The sequence below is a fragment of the Neoarius graeffei genome, chromosome 8, assembly GCF_027579695.1.
Source record: "Neoarius graeffei isolate fNeoGra1 chromosome 8, fNeoGra1.pri, whole genome shotgun sequence".
Classification (NCBI taxonomy): domain Eukaryota; kingdom Metazoa; phylum Chordata; class Actinopteri; order Siluriformes; family Ariidae; genus Neoarius; species Neoarius graeffei.
The window spans coordinates 37969886-37994619 of NC_083576.1; the positions used below are offsets into that span (position 1 = coordinate 37969886).

A 24734-nucleotide genomic window follows, 5' to 3' on the forward strand; every position below is an offset into this window, starting at 1 on the left:
TCAGGAGAACACTGAACAACAATGGTGTGCATGGCAGGGTTGCAAGGAGAAAGCCACTGCTCTCCAAAAAGAACATTGCTGCTCGTCTGCAGTTTGCTAAAGATCACGTGGACAAGCCAGAAGGCTATTGGAAAAATGTTTTGTGAATGGATAAGACCAAAATAGAACTTTTTGGTTTAAATGAGAAGCGTTATGTTTGGAGAAAGGAAAACACTGCATTCCAGCATAAGATCCTTTTCCCATCTGTGAAACATGGTGGTGGTAGCATCATGGTTTGGGCCTGTTTTGCTGCATCTGGGTCAGGACGGCTTGCCATCATTGATGGAACAATGAATTCTGAATTATACCAGTGAATTCTAAAGGAAAATGTCAGGACATTTGTCCATGAACTGAATCTCAAGAGAAGGTGGGTCATGCAGCAGGACAATGACCCGAAGCACACAAGTCGTTTTACCAAAGAATGGTTAAAGAATAATAAAGTTAAATGTTTTGAAATGGCCAAGTCAAAGTCCTGATCTTAATCCAATCGAAATGTTGTGGAAGGACTGGAAGCGAGCAGTTCATGTGAGGAAACCCACCAACACCCCAGAGTTGAAGCTGTTCTGTATGGAGGAATGAGCTAAAATTCCTTCAAGCTGGTGTGCAGGACTGATCAACAGTTACCGCAAATGTTTAGTTGCAGTTATTGCTGCACAAGGGGGTCACACCAGATACTGAAAGCAAAGGTTCACATACTTTTGCTACTCACAGATATGTAATATTGGATCATTTTCCTCAATAAATAAATGACCAAGTATAATATTTTTGTCTCATTTGATAACTGGGTTCTCTTTATCTACTTTTAGGACTTGTGTGAAAACCTGATGATGTTTTAGGTCATATTTATTTATGCAGAAATATAGAAAATTCTAAAGGGTTCACAAACTTTCAAGCACCACTGTGTGTGTGTGTGTGTGTGTGTGTGTAAATGAATGAACCCTTTATTATCACTAGTCACAAGTACCAGCGGAATTGACCATCAACCTGTCCTTACATACACACAAGGGGGAGTAAAAGGACAGGAAGACAGGGATGAAAAGAGAAAAAATATATATATATATACACACACACACACACACACACACACACACACACACACACAGTATATAAATAAATAAATCCATTATCTGCAGCTACTTATCCTGTACAGGGTCGCGGGCAAGCTGGAGCCTATTCCAGCTGACTATGGGTGAGAGGCTGGGTACACCCTGGACAAGTTGCCAGATCATCACAGGGCTGGCACACAGAGACAAACAACCATTCACACTTGCACCTACTAGTTACCAATTAACCTAACTTGCATATCTTTGGACTGTGGGGGAAACCGGAACACCCCAGAGGAAACCCATGCAGACATGGGGAGAACATGCAAACGCCACACAGAAAGGCCCTCATCGGCTGCTGGGCTCGAACCCAGGCCCCTCTTGCCGTGAGTCAACAGAAATTATCTTGCTGCATGGACATAATTTTAAATGACAAGACATCTTTGAATAAGTTGGTTACAATCTAGAACTAGTTTTCATAATCTCAGAGTTGGTGTTTTGTGTTCTTCTACACTGCAAAAATGATATCATAAGTTAGAATATCTTGAATATAGTTGAAATGATCTAGTGTTTCCTATTAGAAGAATACAAGACACCAACTCTGAGATTATTAAAACTAGTTCTAGATTGTAACCAACTTATTCTAAGATGTCTTGTCAAGTAAAATTATCTGTCCATGCAGGGTTTTTTTTTTTTTTTTGCAGTGTATTAGAATGGTACTCCAGAAAGGTATGACAAGGAAAGGACTACCTCAAAAATATCGCAAGCTGTCCATACCTGAGGCCCTAAATACTGCCAAACAAAGACTCACAGCCCTGGCTACCCATCTAAGGAAGTACACAAGCAAAGCTGAAGCCAGGAGAATAAATCAGATGTTCTCCACTCAACCATCAAAGGTGTACTCCAAGTTGCAGGGTAATAACAACATGGTTCCAGATCCACCAAGGCTGGAGACTGAACAATACTGGAAAGGGAAATAGGAGAAGGAAAAATCACATAATGACCGTGCTCAGTGACTAATAGACCTGAGAGCCAAACACAGCAATCTCCCTGAACGAGACCCAGTAACCATCACCATGGCAGACATCCAAGTAAAAGTCTCGAAAATGAAGATCTGGACAGCACCAGGCCTGGACATGGTTCATGCCTACTGGCTAAAGAAGGTAACATCACTACATGAGCACTTGGCAGCACAGATGAACCAGCTGCTCATAGATGGGACTCACCTGGAATGGCTGACTGAGGGTTGGACAGTTCTGATCCTGAAGGACCCACAGAAGGGAGCAGTCCCATCTAACTACCACCTGATAACCTGCCTCTGCACAGCATTGAAGCTCCTGTCAGGCATCATAGTGGATAAGATGAGTAGGCATATGACTCAATACATGACCAAGGCCCAGAAACGAATTGGTAGGCACACCAGAGGAGCAAAACATCAGCTACTGCTAGACAGTGCAGTAGCTTGAGACTGCAGAACCAGACATACCAATCTGTGCACTGCCTGGATTGACTACAAGAAGGCCTATGACTCGATGCCCCACACATATATCCTGGAATGCTTGAAACTCTATATCAACAGTACTCTCAGATCCTTCATCAAGAACTCAATGAGGCTGTGGAAAACAACCCTAGAGGCCAACTTCAAGCCAATAACCGGTCACATCAAGTGCGGCATGTACCAAGGAGATGCCCTGTCCCCGCTGCTGTTTTTCATAGGACTGAACCCCCTCAGCCAGATCATCACCAAGAGCGGCTATGGATGCCGACTATGAAATGGAGCAACCATCAGCCACCTCCTCTACATGGATGACATCAAGCTGTATGCCAGGTCTGAGCAAGACATCGACTCACTGATTCACACCACCAGGATCTACACCACTGACGTCATTCGGACAAGATATGTGTGCCCAGGTTGTAACAAGGGGAGGAAACGCAGTCAAAACTGAGGGGGTGGTGCTACCAGATGGCATAATAGGAGACATGGAAGACAGCTACAAGTACCTTGGAATCCCACAGGTAAATGGCAACCATGAAGAGGCCGCTAGGAAAGCAGCAACAGCCAAATACCTACAGAGGGTAAGGCAAATCCTGAGATGTCAGCTGAACGGGAAGAACAAGGTCTGGACCATCAACACCTATGCCCTGCTGGTCAACACCTGCTAGCATAATAATCTGGCTGAAGGAGGAGACAGAGGCCACCGACATTAGGACAAGAAAATTCCTGACAATGCATAGAGGGTTCCACCCCAAGTCCAGCACCCTGAAGCCGTACGCTAAGAAGAACAACAACAAGGATGAGTGAGCATCAGAGCCACTATCCAAGATGAAACAACAAAGATCCATGAGTACATCAGGGAGATGGCCCTGAATCAAGTGCTTCATGAATACCTCAGGCAGCAGAAACCAGAGAAGGAAGTGCAAGGGGAACTATCATGGAAAGACAAACCACTGCGTGGAATGTACCACTGGCAGATAGAAGAAGTGGCTGACATTTGAAAAATCCTTCCAGTAGCTGGATAAAGCTGGACTGAAAGACAGCACAGAGGCACTAATCATAGCTGCACAGGCCCAAAGTACAAGATCAATAGAGGCCGGGGTCTACCACACGAGGCAGACTGTGCAGAGATGCCCCTGAGACAATCCAGCACATAACAGCAGGGTGTATGATGCCATCAGGAAAAGCGTACATGGAACGCCATAACCAAGTCGCTGGCATAGTGTACAGAAACATCTGTGTCGAGTATGGACTGGAAGTTCCAAGGTCAAAGTGGGACACACCTCCAAAGGTGGTTGAGAATGCCCAAGCTAAGGTCCTGTGGGACTTCCAGATACAGATGGACAAACTGGTAATGGCTATCCAACCAGACATAGTAGTGATGGACAAATGGGAGAACAAGGCTGTGGTGATAGATGTGGCAATACCAAGTGACAATAACATCAGGAAAATATAACTTGAGAAGCTCAAGAAGTATCTAGGGCTGAAAGAAGAGCTAGAAAATATGTGGAAGATGAACACAACAGTGGTCCCTGTGGTGATAGGAGCCCTCAGTGCAGTGACCCCCAAACTGAGTGGCTCCAACAGATCCCAGGAATAACATCCAGATGTCTGTCCAGAAAAGCAAAGTTCTAGGAACAGCTAAGACACTGTGCAGGACCCTCAAACTCCCAGGCCTCTGATAGAGGACCCGAGCTTGAGGGAAAAAATACCACCCGAAGAAGGGGCAAGTGGGATGTGTGTGTGTGTGTGTGTGTGTGTGTGTGTGTGTATATATATATATATATATATATATATATATATATATATATATTAGTGCTGTCAAGCGATTAAAATATTTAATCGCGATTAATGTCGCGACAGTCATAGTTAACTCGCGATTAATCGCAATTTAATCGCACATTTTTTTCACATAAAAAGAACATTGTAATTCTCTTATCAGCATAAAAAAATTAATGGGCTTGCTATGTACCAATGTTTTTTTTTTTTATTGCAAAGCATAACACGTCTTGACACAGCCACTGCAAAGTAAAACCTAAGCCGAGCACCGGCGCGGGGCTAGCAAGAGAACCATGAGTGAAATGATTTACTGTTTGAGTTAGTCTACAGAGAGATAGACTAATCAGAGAGATAGGTTACACAGTGACTGTAGGCTTGACATGCTTGATTATAATATAAAGTACACTATTATATTAAGTTTAAGTTGTTCGTTGATAAATATTGCATTGAATCTGATCTTTACTGTTTCAGCTCACTTAACACATTTTGTACTTTTACACTTTCTGCCTGTTGATACGTCGCGCTGTCCAATCAGAGGCGGCCAAATTTGCATATTACAGGAAGGATTTCTGGGATAGCATTGAGTTTACAGTTCAGAGGGATCTGGCTTCTTTAGACGCTGTCTTCTTAAAACTGAATAAATATTTAAAAAGAGCCAAATGAGCCAGTCTTTTGAACGGCTCTTTTCAAAGAACGGATCACAAAGATGCGGATCCCATCAAAGAGCCATAAATCCCATCTCTACTAGCGCGCCCTGCCCGTGCTGGTTCTTTGGCGGGGGGGGCGTGGCATTACAGTCTAGCTGCTGGTTTTCTAAGCAAAGTCTCTGTTCCAAGTTCCTGGCAGTTTCAAAAGCTTATGAAAAACCTACATCATGTCACAGAGTGTTAATCTCGCGATAAAAAAATTACCGCCGTTAAAATTGAGTCAAGTTAACGCGTTAATAACGCGACAGTTTTGACAGCACTAATATATATATATATATATATATATATATATATATATATATATATATATCTGACAACTATTTATAAAAGACCATTTGGCATGTTCTATGTTGTCTGAAACACAGCACCATGAGCAAGCTACTATGCTTTTTAATGGGAAGTTGGGTATTTCTTTAATGAGTGTGACTGTGCACAAGTATATCAATTTAGAATGTGTGGGATTTATCAGTCGCTATTGCTTACAGCTGTTTGCATGCATGTGTGATAAAGACCCATTTTCTTGTGCATATGGATGGGTTTTTCACACAAATTTAGTACTTGTATTGTGTGCACTTTGATCAATGAGACCCCTGGTCTTTTTCCTACTTCTTTTCTGTTTTGGTGAGCCTGTGCCCACTGTAATTTCAGATTCTTGGTTTCAGCTGATAGGAGTAATACCCAGTGTGGTCTTTTGCTATTGTAGCACATCCACCTCAAATTTCACTATGTTGTACATTCTGAGGTGCTTTTCTTCTCATGTCTGTTGTCATGAGTGTTGACTTACTGTTGTCATAACTTTGTGTCTGCTATTCCTGTTTTGGCCATGTGGAATCTCTGTGTCTTTGTTTGGTCTGATTATAGACCCCTTGCACTGACATCACATTTACATGAGCAACTGCTGCTACTCTAGACCTGGGGGACAAGTGAACTTTATTTACATACTGCTCACATACTGAAGCCAAGTGAAAATGTCTGATGTCCATTGCTGTTGTCCAAAGAAAACTACAGCTAAAAAGCTCTACTATCGAATTACTTGGATAATCTTATTCAGAAAGAAGCAAAATATGGATATACACGGAAATTAGAGTTTATTCGTGATTATGATCTGTACAAAATTCCTTGAAACAATTGTTGTGATGGTGCACATTTGTGGTCAAGCATTAGCGTTAGCTACATGATGGAATATACTTTCTTTTTCCCAAAGAGTCCTGACACAGAAGGTCAGTTCAAAAAAAAAAAAACTACAAAAGAAAAAAAAAACCTTTGTGTAAAGAACCATAGGCACTAACGATGGCAACTCGGCTTGCTTGAAATTCAAGACGTTTCACCTCTCATCCAAAAGGCTTCTTCAGTTCTGTCTGAGTCATGTGGAGTTCCAGTCCCACTAGTCAGACAGGACTGAAGAAGCCTTTTGGATGAGAGGTGAAACGTCTTCAAGAATTTCAAGCAAGTCCAGTTGCCTTCTTTAGCACCTACGATTTATGATGACCTGGATGACTGAAAACCTTCACAGACATATTTGTGTAAAGAAGTTTTCCCGATATCAGCTTTCGGGAACAGAATGTTGGGAAGCATTTACTCTCAATGGACTCCTACCTGAACTGTTGGCTAGATGGTATTCCTGGCCCTCCATGTCTCAACAACCCCAATGACATCTAGTTACAGAGTTATTTTCACTCTGTCATTTATACATTGATACTTATTTTTGTTAAAACAATATCTGAAGTGTTGTTTGTAAAATAACAAAATATCTTGTTCTAGACTTTCAATTTTGTAAGATTTTATTTTAATTTTACCTAATCGTGGATGGTACAAAAATTACAAATGCTAACAGAACCAGCACATTCCAATTGTAGCTATTGTCATATAGTAACTATAATCACCCTTGTAATAATAATTTCAATAAACAGGTAGTGTTCAGTTCCGTCTTCATTTATTCTCTATTCAAAAGGCACAACTGAGTCACACAAGTTGATGTGTAATCGACAATAACAGTTTTATCCAAAATAGTTTTCCTGCCTTAGTCTATTTATTTCCGTTTCACATGCATGCAGCTGTTGTAAAGTGTGTTTGTGTAGAACACTCTCAAACTGTCAGTTCATTCCTCCATTCTGGCTCCATGGTAACATTTTGCACAGGACTGGGTTCCTCTGATAACAGAAGCAAAGTTTCAGCACTCTCTGCTCTTAATCTTTTCTGTTTTTTTCAGGATATATTATGCACGTTGCTCCTTGTTGGATTTTTTTTTTTCCTGAATTATGTCCATGTTGTTTGTTTGGTGCCCAATCTGGGTTTTCCATGTCGAATAAGGAAGTTGGTTCATCTGTAAGAAAATAATTTGATTTTGTTTGAACACTTTCATGAAGAAGCTAACTTGAATGCAAGCAGAAATAAAACGTGATTCTTAAGCAAACTCTTCTATACTCACTTCTGACTTTCTATTTTTAAAAAAATACATTTTAAATACAATCGCAAATTTTTCTGGAGTTTTCAGGCTTAGCTCCTCTCGTTGTATTCTCTCTAGCCACTCATTTCTTCATTATTCTTGAAGCATTTGCTTCTCTTTGTTAACATTTTTCTTGGTAGTGGGGAGATGGTAATAGCTTTTATCTATTTCTCAATTTGAACAAACAAAAACAGCGCAAAAATGAACCATATTGAAGACAGATTAAGCCTTACTTACATGAAAGACAGTGTGTGTTTGTTTGACCCCCAGGAGAAATTATGTGATGCATTACATCATGCGCAAAGGGTCTATGCAGGCTTTACACCATCACATGACCCCATAGCAATGGTAACTACGCTGCCATGACAGGGGGTATGCTTGTCATGCTTCATTCAGCCAAGTTAGTTGTTATTGATCGGTATGGGAAGGTTTTGCTGCATTTTTAGATGTGCAAATCACTTTGAACGTAACAAAGGCATCAGATTTTTTTCATTTACCAAAAGTAATTCATCATCAGGGGAAAAAACTAGAGAAATTTCTAAATGTAGAAGGGAAAATGGAGAAAAAAAACATTCAGGGGGACTCTGTGTCAAACGGAGAGGTCAAAAACCCTATGGTATGCTCACTTCATTTCCACAAAGGTAAGAATTTAAAAAAATAATTTCACAACTGCAGATAGGTGCTCATTCTTATACAGTGAAGTGAACATGAGCAAAACAGCAGCTCGGTATAGCCTAACCTTCACCGAGACTTAATAAGTGCATTTTCATTCCGGGATCCTTTGGAGTGCATTGTGCGTGTGCTTCAGACCCACTCTTTATGGGAAACACCTGATGCTGATTTGAGTGCAGTCAGCATGTGCATATAAGGATGCTGTTTTCATCGAGATTTTGCAAGTATTCTGTCAGGTATGTGGCGGTAGATGGATATAAGTGCAGGAAGAGTGTTTATTAGCAGGTGTGATATTTACAAAAACAAAACACAATGAAACTGAAAGCAGAGTCATAAACATGGCTAGAAACAAATGTGACAATGATAATGATGATACTTTGCAAAGCCTCCATCCTTACATATGCGTGCTGATTGTGATCAAATCAGCATCAGGTGTTTCCCATAATGAATGGTTCCCAAGCACATGCACAACAAGGAAGGATCCCTGATTGTAAATGCATTTTTTAAGTCTCAGTGAAGGTTAGGCTGTGCCGAGCTGCTGTGTTGCTCACGTTCACTTCACTGGATAAGACTAAGCACCTTGCTCCAGTTGTGAAATTAATTTCACATTTTTTTAAATCTTTCCTTCATGGAAATGAAGTGAGTATTGCATGGGGTTTTTGACCTCTCCATTCAACACCAAGTCTCGCTGAATGTTTTTTTTTCTTTCCCCCATTTTCCCTTCTACATTTAGTAATCTCTCTAGTTTTTTCCCCCAAATGATGAATCACTTTTGGGAAATTAAAAAATCTGATGTCTTTGTTTCATTCAAAATGATTTCTACATCCAAAAATGCAGTAGAACCTTCCCGTACTGATCAATAACAACTAACTCGTGTGAACAAAGCACAACAAGCATGCCCCCTGTCATGACGGTGTAGTTAAGATTGCTATGGAGGTCACGTGATGGTGCAAAACCTCTACTCGTATTGTTTTCACCTGAGTTTACTCATTATGTACTTACTGTTCAGATATTCCTGCCCTGCTTATCAAGTAAGAACCCTTACTCTGAATAACCTTGTCTCTGCATCTGAGCCTTATAACACTGCCTTGGGGCAGAGGGGTAGAGCTCCTGCCTGCTATACCAGCGACCTGGGTTCAATCCCAGGTGAACCTAATACAGTCGGAGGAAAATGTTTGTACACCCTTTGGAATTTTTTACATTTCCGCCTAAATTGGTCATAAAACATCGCCTGAACTCTCCAGCAATCTTAAGAATGAACAAACAGTGTCTGCTTGAACTAAAACCACTCGAACAATTACATGTTATCATATTTTTATTGGCCATAAGATGGAAATATTGACAGGATAGGGAGGCATAAGTAAGTACACCCTTAGCTAAGGCTCATCCAAGAGCTAATTAGACTAATTAGATGATAAACAATTTGACTCAGGTGTGAGCCAACCTGATGTCCAATCACTGAGGTGTGTCGTAAGCTACCCACCCCACTGGAAAACCAGTTAAAAGGTGTGTTTTGATGAGAGGCATGTTCTGTGCATCATGCCTCGCTCAAAGGAGCTGTCTGAAGACTTAAGACACAAAATAATTGATTTGTATAAAGCTAAAAAGGGTTACAAAACCATCTCTAAGACCCTTGGTGTTCATGTGTCTACAATTAGAAAAACTGTGTATAAATGGAGACAATTTGGAACGGTTGTTACTCTGCCAAGGAGTGGTCGCCCTGCGAAGATCACTCCAAAGGCACTGCGAGTCATCATCAATGAGGTAAAAAAGAATCCAAGAGTGTCCGCTGAAGACTTGAGGAAATCACTGAAACATGCAGACATCTCTGTGGACACATCTACTATAAGAAAGACACTGAACAAGAATGGGATTCATGGGAGAAGGCCACGGAGGAAGCCATTGCTGTCCAGAAAGAACATTTCTGCTCGTTTGGAGTTCGCGAAAAAGCATTTGGATGCTCCTCAGTGCCACTGGAAAAACATATTGTGGTCTGATGAAACCAAAGTTGAATTGTTTGGGGGGAACACACCACATCATGTGTGGAGGAAAGTTGGTACAGCACACCATCAGCAAAACCTCATCCCCACCGTCAAGTATGGCGGCGGTAGCATCATGGTGTGGGGGTGCTTTGCTGCCTCTGGGCCTGGACAACTGGCTATAATCAATGGGAAAATGAATTCTCAAGTATATCAAGATATTTTGCAGAAAAACCTGAGGCAATCTGTCAAAAAGTTGAAACTCAAGAGAGGATGGGTCCTGCAACAGGACAATGACCCTAAACACAGAAGCAGGTCGACATTAGAATGGTTTCAGAAGAACAAAATTCACGTTCTGGAATGGCCCAGTCAAAGCCCCGACCTCAATCCAATCGAGATGTTGTGGCATGACCTCAAGAAAGCCATCCATTCCAGGCATCCCAGGAATCTTGCTGAATTGCAACAGTTTTGCAAAGAGGAATGGTGCAAGATTTCTCCTGATCGTTGTGCCTGTCTAGTCTGCAACTACAGGAAACGTCTGGTTGAAGCTATTGCAGCCAGAGGAGGGTCAACCAGCTACTAAATCAAAGGGTGTACTTACTTATGCCTCCCTATCCTGTGAATAATTCCATCTTATGGTCAATAAAAATATGATAAAACGCAAATGTTTGGGTGGTTTTAGTTCAAGCAGACACTGTTTGTTCATTCTTAAGATTGCTGGAGAGTTCAGATGATGTTTTATGACCAATTTAGGCAGAAATGTAAAAAATTCCAAAGGGTGTACAAACATTTTCCTCAAACTGTAACTATAGCTGGTCAGTCCTGGCAATTCTTCTGTGAACTCCCAACAACTAGGTTTTTCCACCTGCAGAAATGCTGCTCACTGGATTTTTTTTTTGGCACCATTCTGTGTAAATACGAGAGACTGTTCTGCATGAAAATCCCAGGAGATCAGCAGTTTCTGAAATATTCAAACCAGACTGTCTCGCACTTACAATAATGTCACAGTCAATGTCAATTTTGTATCTGCACTGTTTAATGCACTATGCTACAGTAGCGAACAGGTACAGGTGTTCCTATTAAAGTAACCATCTTTATTTATAAACCTTCTTAAAACCTGGCATGTGCATCAAAATAAAACACATACCTTTTTCTTCAACACAGTATGCCCATCTATTCAATTATTGCATGATATATACATCAACTAAATATATAGCATGTATTTATATCTCTGTAATTTGCATGTAATTTTAGAAAAACTTGTTTTCTTCCATCTTTTGTCATCAATGTGAGACTCATCTGCATATCAGTGGAATCAGATCCTTTGTCTTGAGTGTTTAGACATGTCTTTTAGAAAGTATACCAAACATCATTACAGTTAAATGAAATTGAACCAACTTGAAATTGAGAGATATCAAAGCCCTATCAAAATGTTTACTGAACCATCATCTATATCTTATTTGTATGAATGTTTTATGATATACAGTGTTTTGTCCATTTGAATCTAATGCTCCCTTTCACTCCTCAAACCATACTTTGTGTGTGAGCGTGCATGTGTGCGTGTGTTTTGGTTCTGGTTCATTTAATTATGTGCAGTGTGAAACTAAACCAAAAGTATTAGTTCAACTGTGATTCATAATTGACAAATGGACTAATGGATGTAACATGTCCCTTATTAGAAGCTTTCTTTTTTCCCTTGTAACCATAAGTACGTCTTTGAGGGCCTTCTGGCTTGAACTGTTTATTGTTCAAGCAAGGATGTGATTTTGCACTCACTTTAGCATGGTTCTGCCCCTTTTTGTGTACCTATATTGTTAACTGACAGGTAATCAAGGCAAATAATGAGCAACAGCAAGCAGGGGACTTTTCCAGCTGGGATAACCCAGTTGGCTGAGTAATTATCCTGGCAGGACCCATTGACTCTGCACCCCCAGATGCAGATTGTGGCTGGAATCCTAGAGAGAGCTGACTGACTCATCCCAGTTTGGGATACGCTTGTGATGAATACTTCCTTATTTGTCCAAATTTGTGTCATTTATTCATTATATGGGACTGTCTTAAATTAAAAAAATATATATTTAATTATGCTTGATCTCTGATTGTACCACCTTTTCACTGCTGCCTCCAATCTGAGCTACATATTTGGCTATTTCACCATATGCTGCTGAAAAGAAGTTTAGACAAGAAGCCAGCAAATGTTAATTTCTTGTCTCTTATCTGAGTGATGGCAGAGAAAATCATCTCAAGAATCAGTTTTAGGGAAATAGCAGAAATAGTGATTGCTGTGTTTGCTTCTGTTCTGTCATGCTCCATCCTGATCAAGTGATCCACAATCATTTGATTACTATTGAGTAGAGTTGTTCTACATTCTGAGTTTATAGTTTCAGTGTCTTCATGTTTAATCCTGTTGTATTTCGGCTATGTGTACCTTTTTGGTAACTAATTTGACCGGCAACCCAAAAGAGAGTCATATCAGAAAGAATTGTGAGAAAGGGAAAAATGATTTTTTTTTGTTCCGAATTATTGTTTAAAAATCTGGCTGACAACTATTTTTGGACACTTCTCTATACTTCCTCATTGTCTCTTATAACATGTTGCAGCTACAGTGCCTTTGAGCTGGTATCCGGTCATTTAGCACAAAACTGTTTTCACACAAGTCATTTAGCACAAATCTAAATTCCTATCCAAAACAATGGGATATGTGGTGAAGATTTTCACTTTCCTTTTGATGTCAAACATCAAAGTTTCACGTGCCAAAGTTGGAAGTTTTAATGACCTGTCACTTCTATTTTAATGACCTCTTGCAGCTTTAGCTGCGTGGCCTGAGGTCACATCACACCAGGTCAGAGACAGTTTGGCTAGCTACAGACTCAGTTTAGCCTACTTCTACTGGTAGCCTACTTGTAATGTAGCAAAAATGCCTCAAAGAGGTTTAATGCTGAATGTATAAAAGATCATTAATTCATTGCAAAAAGCAGAAAGGATGACTTCCATGCTTATTGTACATTGTGTCGTTGCAATGTGGATGTAAGCAGCAAAGGGAAAAGTGCAATTGACTGACATGCTAGCAAAGACAAGCACAAAGGCAACAGCCAGAGTGCAGGTAACTTTTCATTTTTATCATTTTCCTGTGATGCTTCATCACCTAAAGATGATGAAATCTCTTTGTGGCAGCGGGGGAATGGCCAAGCATCGGTCTGTGAATGGAGGGCGGGGTCGAGGAAGGTGAGTGGCAAAGTCAATGCACCTGTTGTCAATTAATGTTTTGTGTGTGTTGCAGTGACGGCGGAGGGTAGAAAAGGAGGGAGAGAGCTCTCCTGACCAGAACAAATGTGTGTCTGAATAGTGAGCGAGTGAATGAATGAAGCTGAAAAGCTATAATCTTGAAAATAAAGTGTGTGAGATCATCTCCCACCTGCCATGCTTCAGTACTCCACCCATGTCAGGGCTTACTACAGTGGTGCCGAAATCCAGGATACTGAAGGGAACCACCCGTGGAGTCCTCCCCATTCAAGGACCTCATCCATGCCCTTGCTACCACCCAACTAAACCAGCATCAAGTGCTGATCACCCTCCAAAAGGAGCAGGAACAATGCTTTTGAAGCCTTGATGTTGGCCCAGAAGGAAGATCACCCGGTGTTCCGGGCACCTGCTCATGTCGGCGGGGTCATCGACTGCCACCGCAGCAGACCCTCCACATGTGGCCCTGATGAAGATGGGGCCGCACAATGATCTGGAAGCCTTCATTGCTCTCTTCAAGCAAGCAGCCGAAGCATGGGGGTGGCCGGCTGAGCAGCGCGTGGTGCGCCTACTTACATTACTGACTGGTGAGGCGCAGCTCGCCATGCAGCAGCTCCCCCCCGACAGCTGGCTTGTATATGCGGACCTGAAGCGATCCATCCTGCAGTGTGTCAGCCGCTCCCCAGGACAACATTGTCATTGCTTCCGGATGCTGACATTGGAGGAGGTCGTCCAGCCATTTGCATTCGGCCAACAGCTCTGGGACACCTGCTGGCGGTGGCTGAGGGTGGACTACCGCAACGCTGAGGGGATCATTGATCTGGTGACACTGGACCAGTTCATCGCACTTCTTCTGGAAGGAACGGTGGAGTGGGTCCAGTGTCCTCTCCCGGTGTCGCTGGATCAAGCCACTGAGTTGGTGGAGGACCATCTGGTGGCAGTTCCAGCAGTAGGCAGCCGTGTCGCCTCTTCTCTTTTTCTCTCTCCCTCCCCTTCCCCCCTCCCTCCCTCCCTCCCCTTCTCGTCCCCGCCCCATTCCCCCACCATGGAGACGGGGTCTGGCCCCCCCCCCCAGCCGGCCCACCACACCTGCGGTGTCCTCCCATCTTCTCCTCCAGTGTCTGTGTCTTCTCCCCCTCATGTGAGTGTCGCCCATAACACCAGTGCAGAGGTGAAGTCTGGGCCAGTGTGCTGGTGCTGTGGGGAGCCCGGGCATCTCCAGGGTCAGTGTCCCACAATGGAGGTGGGAGTCGTAGTCTGGATCCCCGATGCACCAGAGACCACCCCTGATCGGGCTGGAGCATATCATATACCAGTGAGTGTCCAAGGGGATACATATCACGTGTTGGTGGATTCTGGCTGTAATCAGACCTCAATCCACCAAAGCCTGGTGCAAGGTGAGGCATTGGGGAGAGCACAAGTGGTGAAGGTTTTGTGTGTGCACGGGGATGTTCACAATTATCCGTTAGCGTCCGTCCACATTCTATTTCGGGGAGAAAAACATAGTTTAAAGGCAGCAGTTAATCCGCGTCTTACCCACCTGCTGATTTTGGGAACTGATTGGCCAGGGTTCAGAGGATTCATGGAGCATATAGTAGAGGGTGGGTCCTGCAATAATGCGTCACAGGGAGATCCTGGTGTGACATTGACTGGGGAAGCTGTCACAGAGCCGTCTACATCAGCACCACGTCAGGGCGATGCGAGGAGTGAGGAGCAGCTCGCCCCTCCTCCCCCTCTCGGGGATTCCCTCTAGGATTTCCTGTTAGAGAAGTTGCGAGACGAGACTCTGTGTCATGAGTGTGACCAACTGAGAGTAATAGATGGTCAAACTTTCCAGCCAAATGTGGCACCCACCTTCCCGTATTTCACTATTATTAAGGATGAGTTGCATCGAATGATGCAGGACACTCAAACTGGTGAACAGTTAACATGGTTGTTAATCCCAAAGAGCTGTAGGGAACTTGTATTCCATGCGGCTCACTTTAATCCCATGGCCAGACACTTGGGGCAGGATAAAACACTAGCTTGAATATTGGCCAGGGATTCACGGGGACATTCATTGGTGGTGTGCGGCATGCTGTGAATGCCACTCCAAAAGAGCCTTTGTACCCTCTCCCTCTAATTGAGACCCCCTTCAAGAGAATTGGTATGGATCTCATCGGGCCATTAGATCGGTCAGCGTGAGGATATTGCTTTATTTTAGTTCTGGTGGACTATGCAACGTGATATCTGGAAGCAGTGCCTCTCTGCAATATCTCTGCATGCAGTATTGTGGAAGCACTCTTCTGTGTTATCTCCTGGATCAGGATTCTGAAATCCTGGTGGACCAAGGCACTTCATTTATGTCACGCAGACTGTGCGAACTGTATGAGTTGCTGGGGACTAAATCTATCCACACCCGCGTCTATCACTCAGAAATGGATGGTTTAATAGAGCGCTTTAATCAGACACTGAAAAATTTAATTCGGAAATTTGTAAGTGAAGATGCACATAATTGGGATAAATGATTTGAGCCCCTGTTATTTGCAGTACGAGAGGTCCCGCAAGCCACCACAGGATTTTCACAGTTTGCATTATTATATGGGTGAAAGCTGCGCAGCATTTTAGACATGCTGCGGGAAAATTGGGAGGAGGAACCTTCAACTAGTAAGAATGAAATTCAATACGTTCTCGACCTATGCGCAAAGCTCCACACCCTCACACACTTAACCCAGGAGAATTTACGGCAGGCACAAGAACGTGAAGCCCAGCTGTACGACAGGGGTGTGCGCCTTAGGGAGTTCACTTTGGGAGACAAAGTACTCATGTTATTGCCCACATCAAGCTCCAAATTAGTCGCCAAGTGGTAAGGGCCCTTTGAAGTCACACAGCGAATCAGGGACGTCGACTATGAGGTGAGGCGAACAGATAGGGGCGGGGCTCTGCAAATATACTACCTCAACCTAGTAAAATATTGGAACAAGGGGGTCCCTGTGGCATTGGTGTTGGTAGTTTGGAGTGGGCAGAGGTAAAAATAGTAAATGCAACAACTCACACCACTCCGGTCCCTTATGGAGACCACCTCTCACCAGCCCAACTCACAGAGGTTGCCAAGTTGCAAGAGGAATTTTCCAACATGTTCTTGCCCCTTCCCAGCCACACCCACCTCATAGAACACTCCATTGAAATGCCCCCGGGAGTAGTGGTGTGTAGCCACCCTTACTGCTTACCCAAACACAAAGAAAAGGTGGTTCGGGATGAACTCAAGGCCATGCTCAACATGGGTATAACTGAGGAGTCACACAGTGACTGGAGCAGCCTGGTGGTCCTGGTACCAAAGACCGACGGGTCGGTCCGGTTCTGTGTGGACTACAGGAAAGTCAGCATGGTGTCTAAATTCAATGCATACCCAATGCCTCACATTGGTGAGTTGCTCGATTAGTTAGGTGCTGCTTGCTTTTATTCAACACTGGATTTAACTAAAGGATATTGGCAGATCCCCTTGACTCCTCTATCCCGAGAGAAAATGGCCTTTTCCACATTATTTGGATTACACCAGTTTGTCATGCTTCCTTTTAGTTTATTTGGGGCTCCCGCTACGTTCCAGCGGCTCATGGACAATATTCTCTGTCCCCACACTGGCTATGCGGCAGTGTACCTCGATGACATTACTGTGTATAGTAATGATTGGCCACGGCACCTTGAACACCTTAGGTCCATCCTAGAATCGCTGAGGCATGCAGGTCTCACAGCTAACCCAAAAAAGTGTGCAGTTGGTCGGGTGGAAGTACGGTATCTGGTTTTCCACTTGGGTCATGGGCAGGTGTGTCCCCAAATTAACAAAACTGCAGCAATTGCGGCCTGCCCAAGGCCTAAGACCAAAAAGGGGGTGTGAGAGTTCCTGGGGCTGGCTGGCTACTATCGTAGGTTCATACCTAATTATTCGGACATCACCAGCTTGCTGATGGATCTCACTAAAAAGGGAGCACCAGATCTGGTCCCGTGGACGGAGCAGTGCCAACAGGCTTTCACCAAGGTAAAAGCTGCACTGTGTGGGGGGCCACTTTTACACCCCCCGACTTCTCTCTCCCCTTTATTTTGCAGACGGATGCATCAGACAGAGGGCTGGGGGCCGTTTTGTCCCAGGAGGTGGAGGGCGAGGAACGCCCTGTGTTGTACATCAGCCACAAGCTCTCGATGCATGAAAGTACCATCAAAAAGAGTACCTGGCCATCAAGTGGGTGGTCCTCGCCCTCCGATACTGCCTGCTGGGGCACCCTTTCACCCTCTATTCGGACCACGCGCTCCTCCAGTGGCTCTACCGCATGAAGGATGCCAATGTGTGGATCAGCTGTTTAAATTCAAGGTGGTCCACAGACCGGGGGCGCAGATGGTGGTGGACTTCCTGTCCAATCAGTGAGGGGAGTCCACTTCAGGCCGGACAACTCCCTGGCCTGATTCAGGCAGTGGGGGTATGTGGCAGCGGGGGCATGGCCAAGTGTCGGTTTGTGAATGGAGGGCGGGGTTGCGGAAAGTGAGTGGCAAAGTTAATGCGCCTGTTGTCAATTAATGTTGTGTGTGCGTGTGTGTTTGTTGCAGTAATGGCAGAGTGTAGAAAAGGATGGAGAGAGTGAAGAGAAGAGAGCGCTCCTGACCAGAACAAATGTGTGTGCGTGCATGTCTGAATAGTGAGCAAGCAAGTGAATGAATGAAGCTGAAAATCGATAATCTTGAAAATAAAGTGTGTGTGAACATCATCTCCCGCCTGCCGTGCTTCAGTACTCCACCCATATCAGGGCTTACTACACTCTTCTGTGGAGCTTTCTAAAGTTTATCATGCAGTCAGATATCACCAGTCATACAGGCAGAGGTGGACAAAATACCCGACTTCATTACTTCAGTCAAAGTGCAGATACACTGGTCAAATGTTACTTTGATATGAATGAAAGTTGTACAGTCAAATTTTTACATAAATGAAAGTACTGAAGTACTTGCTTTTAAAAATACTTAAGTATTAAAATTAAATTTTCTGTCAGTGCATTGTTGTATTATTGCCACAACGCTTACAATACCTCATGCTTCTGAAGCAACCTACTGGATTTACTGACTAGCTTGTAGAATCTGTAGAATAAATGCCTGGTAGAATGTGGGTGGTAAAAGAGAGCAACTGGACTTGCTTGAAGATTCTTGAAGACGTTTCACCTCTCATCCAAAAGGCTTCTTCAGTTCTGTCTGACTAGTCGGGAGTATCAGGTATTTATCCTCTCATGGATGAAAAGCTCATCTAAGGTGTCGTTGAGTCATCCTGTTGGTGTGGGTCACTGGGGGCTGAATGTGAATGGCCTCGAGAGTCGTTAGGGTGATCAATGGGTTGCCCATTAAGGTGATCAATGGAATGCTGATTCTCTCTGTCCTCCTGTATGCCACTGAAAACAACTGGATTTTGGTGTGCATTCATTTGTCTGGGAAGTGTGCAAAGGACTGCATTGTAGGTGGCTGATAAATGATGTCTTAGACCCCCACCTCTGTTCAGTGATGGCCGTTCCAGGTTGACAAAAATGGCTTCTTTAACTCCTCGCTCATACCAACGATCCTCTCTGTCTAAAATGCGTACGTTGCAATCCTGAAAAGAGTGTCCTTTGTTGTTAAGATGAAGGTAGACAGCAGAGTCCTGGCCTGAGGAACTGGCTCTCCTGTGTTGAGCCATACGCAGGGAATTCCGAATTCCCTTTACTGTCTATCTGCGTATCTCAGAATGACACAGGACAATGGGCGAACTAGATTTTTTTTTTTTTCCCAGCCACGGTACGCCGGAAATCCGGCACGGCGCCGGAACGCTATCACCCCTGCATACTCCTGTGAAGCGGTTGTTTGGTCTCACCAATTTACGAGTCTGTGCATTCCTCACTGCACTGAATTGCATACACTACGTTGTCCTGTTTGTGTCTGGGTATTCTGTCCTTAGGGTGGACCAGTTTCTGCTTCAGGGTGTTACTGGGTCTGAAACGTACTGGAATGTTGTGTTTGTAGAAGATCCTCCTGAGTTTCTCAGATAGACCAGAGACGTAGGGAATGACAATGTTCTTGCATTTGTTCCTGTTATCCTCCTTGTCCTTTATGTTTCTTTTTCTGCTCTTGAAGAAAGACCAATTGGGATACCCGCAGTTCTGAAGTGACCCACACCAACAGGATGACTCAACGACACCTTAGATGAGCTTTTCATCCATGAGAGGATAAATACCTGATACTCCCTACTAGTCATACAGAACTGAAGAAGCCTTTCGGATGAGAGGTGAAACGTCTTCAAGAATCTTTAAGCAAGTCCAGTTGCTCTCTTTTACCACCCACAGTTACCATGACCTGGATGACTGAGAATTTTCACAGACATGCCTGGTAGAATGTTACAAAATTAAACACAATTGAATTGACAAAAAAAAGAGCCATTGTCATTTTCATTTTTTTATTTTTATTTTAACACTCCTATCCACCTATACAAAGCAGCATGGTAGTGTTCTGACACTAGAAAATAAAAATTTCTATATTCTGTTTATTTGGCAAGAATATGCTAAAGGACTTCAGATAAGTTAACGTTATTCATGTTAGCATCACTCCATTTTTACATGCTAACTAACAGTGTCCAAGTTAACTATGTGTTAACGTTAGCTGTGGACAAGGCTATGGCAACTTGGTGGGCAAATCCATAGAATGTCATTTGACTAACCAGACTGCACAGCTTTTGCAACGTTACCGCTAGCTCTAAAAGCACAGACAATTTAATTGCAAGCTTTCTCTTGGAATAAAACATTTACATACCTCAATTTGCTTCCGTAGGTTGGATGGTGAGTTTTTGTAGGCCATGATGTGGTTCATTTTAAGCAAACATTTAAAACAAAGTGAATCTTTAATCTTTTCAGGAAACTGAAACATGGGTGTGTGCATTCCCCAGAAGAACTGTCTCCTTCCATTCTGCAATCAATTGCTCGTGTTCAAATAATGCTACTGAGAAATCACTGAATTTGATTTTATACAGTTGATGAACGTGATGGGACCCTAGTGATTACTGACAGGCTCTCTCAATGTCACCTGCAAAAAAAAGAAGCAGCACATTTTAGAAAAGAAAAGAAAAAAAAACATCCACTTTCAAAGTTGCTTCATAGTAGTGAGTAATGTGGACCTTGATAGAGATGTAGTGGAGTGAAAAGTATGATATTTGTCTTTTAAATGTAGGTGATGTTAAAGTCATAAGTTTTCAAAAAAAATAATACTCAAAGTACAGATACTCAGTGGTACAGTACTCAAGTAAATGTACTTCGTTACTGTCCACCTCTGCATACAGGAGTGCTGACTGTGGGGTAAAAGTTGACTGAGAGTGCTACACCGACTTATGCATAGCAAAAGGGGTGATAGGAAAGGCCCAAAGTATCAGAAATAATCATTCCTCGTAAGTGCACCAGAGTCTCATTATGTATTATGGGTTTGGGATTATTTTTACGTTTTTGCCTTGGCTTCACTGAATTTTCCAAAGTGTCCTCCTTTTTGGTGTGATGGAAATGGCCACCCTATCACGAACATACGGTCGACAACAAACATGGCGGTTTCAAGATGGCAGAGTGGCGAAATACAGTTGCTTGTATTTGATCGGAATCTCAGCAACTTCCATAAAAAACTCCATCAAACATTTTTAACCATGATCAGTAGGTAATTTATAATAAAGACAAAATGTTCTTAGAACTTGTGCGAAAGGACTTTAGATTTGTGCCGAAAGGACTTTAGATTTGTGCTAAAAGACTTGTGTGAAAAGACTTTTGTGCTAAATGACCGTAAGCCTTTGAGCTAACTGCTCTGATGGCTGAATGCACTGTTAATTGTCAGATGGACCTGCCACTAACATTAAACTGGAGCTTTTCCCTAAATGTGACACTCAGGTTGATTTATTGCATCAGTTTTAAGACCTTTCACTTATTCCATGACATTCATTGAAGTGTAATGACTTGCCATTAACAATAAAGCTGAAATTCTGCATGCAAATCACACCTCAAAAGAAGATATCAAAATAAATAGAAGCTTTCTAGATGATCAAAATGTGTTTAGATGATCAAAATGTGATTGCCATTCACTGTCCCTTCCAGCAGCCTCTCAGCATTCAATACCTTCACAGTATTTCCCCAGCCCTACGTTCCTATAATCCTGCTAGTTCTGCAAAATTAAACAGGTTTAACCCTAATCATACTGGGTTTGGTCGTTTCCAACCCCGGACGTCTATTTTTTAGGATAAAAAATTTAATATGCGTTATTTTTTCATGAAATTTCATGAATTTGTCACATTTTTTGCAGGTTACAGGATACACATCTGGATTCTTTGTGCCCTTGATGCCTGCTTTTTATCGGACCAAAAACCATTGGGGTCGTAAACGACCTCACTCATTTTTCACTATTTAGCCATATAGTACTTGTTTTTTATTCAGTGTATTTTACCCAATTTTGTCTTTTCAGATTGAAATATGGCAGGCAGACCAAGAGTAGTGAGATACTTGAGAAGAGAAGAGATTCAAAGACTCTTAGAGCAGGACAGCACCACAGATGAGAGTGAACCAAATGAATCTGACTCTGAGGAAGAAGCAGACCACATATCTGAAGCATCAGACAGAGGTGACACTGAGAGTGCCGGTGATAATGATCCAAAGGTTGAACACCATGGAAATCAACAACGCCCTGACGACAGAGAGGCTGAAATAAATCAAGGAAGGGGAAGAGGCCATGGCAGAGGTCATGGCAGGGGGCGTGGGCGAGGCCAGGACAATGGTGCAATTCCCCAAGGCCAAGCCCAGCCCAACAACCTTGCTGTGGACCAAGACCACATAATTGGTAAAGATGGAACTGTTTGGGATAAGGCCCAGCCACCGCAGGGACAAAGGCGAGCCCAGGATATTTTGAGAAAGGCCCCTGGAATCACACCAGAAGGAAGATGTACTGATATACTGCAGTCTTTCCAGCTTTTTATCACCCAGCCAATAGTGATTTAGATTGTCCAAGAGACAAATAGAGAAGGTCGCCGGAAGACTACTGAGTACAATGCTGTTCATCCTCAGAGTCAGAAAGTAATTTCAGATTTTTGAAAAAAATAGGTTTGGTTGAATCAAATTGGTGTCCTAGATATACATAGAATAGTATAGAATAGTATTTGTGGATCTCTAACAAGATGTTTAATAAAGAATATTGATCTCTTATGAAGCTTTTGTTGTCTACACATTAAAAAATGTAACGATATTTGGCTAAAAATAACTTGGAGTCGTATCCGACCCCACCCGGTATGAATAGGTTGCAAAATATGCCGGTATGATTAGGGTTAATGAGATAGAAGCCTTTGGCTAAATACGTATGGCTAAAATTGTATTTAAGCATATTTTGAACAATTCTTCTAGTTTAGCTTCAAGAGACTTTTTAAGGCAAATCTGTGTGCTGTATGTTCACACTTGACAGGTTCTTTCTTTGTAATGCAAGGTAGTGGTAGGAGTAATAGGGGAAACTGAGTTTTAGAGACCAATGTATGAGGAAGGAGTGAACTTGAGAGAATTAGTTGAAACCACAGTAGCTACTGTACTGCCATCCTTTCATTTTGGATAATGGGTTTTTGTACATTTTTTAGCAGAGCTCAGCCCACACGAGCGGAGCCCCATAGGCATAGAGTGTGGATAAGAAACCCATCAAGTTGTTTTCTGATGGTTTCGGTCCTGTGCGTGCCTGCCACCATACCAGTATTAGTAATTATAGTAATTACCAGTCATACACACCCGCCTAGTGGCCAGTGTTAGTAATTACCAGTCATACACACCGCCTCGTGGCCAGTGTTAGTAATTGCCAGTCATACACACCGCCTAGTGGCCATTGTTAGTAATTACCAGTCATACACACCGCCTTGCGGCCAGTGTTAGTAACTGCCAGTCATACACACCGCCTAGTGGCCATTGTTAGTAATTACCAGTCATACACACTGTCTAGTGGCCAGTGTTAGTAATTGCCAGTTATACACACCACCTAGGCGGCATGGTGGTGTAGTGGTTAGCGCTGTCGCCTCACAGCAAGAAGGTCCTGGGTTCGAGCCCCGGGGCCGGCGAGGGCCTTTCTGTGTGGAGTTTGCATGTTCTCCCCGTGTCCGCGTGGGTTTCCTCCAGGTGCTCCGGTTTCCCCCACAGTCCAAAGACATGCAGGTTAGGTTAACTGGTGACTCTAAATTGACCGTAGGTGTGAATGGTTGTCTGTGTCTATGTGTCAGCCCTGTGATGACCTGGCGACTTGTCCAGGGTGTACCCCGCCTTTCGCCCGTAGTCAGCTGGAATAGGCTCCAGCTTGCCTGCGACCCTGTAGAAGGATAAAGCGGCTAGAGATAATGAGATGAGACACACCACCTAGTGGCCAGTGTTAGTAATTACCAGTCATACACACTGCCTCGTGGCCAGTGTTAGCTGGTAAAGAAATAAAACAAAAGAGGCTGGCTATGATATAAGAAAATTCTACAACCCAGAAACAGATGGGAGTGCAGCTTTTAGGCAGTGCCTAAATCTATACATTAGATGCATTATGGCCCTTTTCCACTACCTTTTTCAGCTCACTTCAGCTCGCTTCAGCTCACTTCAGCCCAACACGGCTCGCGTTTCGACTACCTCAGAGCAGCACGACTCAGCTTGCTTCAGCCCTGCTTAGCACCCAAAACTCGCACGGTTTTGGAGTAGGGCTGAAGCGAGCCAAACCGAGCCGAGTGGGGCTAGGGGCGTGAGCAGACACTCCCCTGTGCACTGATTGGTGAGGAGGAGTGTCCTCACATGCCCACACACGCCCCGCGAGCACGCTGGGATCTGTAAACACCGTAAACCCGGAAGAAGAAGAATTACGAGAATTTCTGAAGCCTTATGCACCTCGCCTCATCTATACGCTCTTGCCAGTATCTGTTGGCGTTGTCGGTGACAACAAGCCACAGCACCAAGACCAGCAACACTAACGACTCCATGTCCTCCATGTTTATTGTTTACTATCCGGGTCGTGAGACTACCGCTTAAAAGATCACTGATGTCACTGTTTGCGCCGCCTAACAACATCACGTGATGTCCACCCACTTTCGTTAACTCCTCCCAATGTGTCCACCCACTTCCAGCCAGCACGGTTCAGCGCGGTTGTAGTCGAAATGCAACTCCAACAGCCCCACTCAGCTCGACTTAGCCCAACTCAGCACGGCACGGCTCAACCCAACTCAGCCGCGTTGGTAGTGGAAAAGCGGCATTAGTTAGCCAATGGCAAGGTTTGATGGGTGAGAAAAGAAGGTTGAGGCCAGTCATTAGTTTTCTTTTCTGATTTGGTAGA

General features: G+C 43.4%; 1 protein-coding gene across 1 annotated transcript in view; it reads left to right on the top strand.

Annotated features, from left to right (window-relative positions):
* The window catches only part of diaph2 (diaphanous-related formin 2), a 902507-nt gene that overhangs the window by 456512 nt on the left and 421261 nt on the right, over positions 1-24734 (top strand). The window lies entirely within an intron of this gene.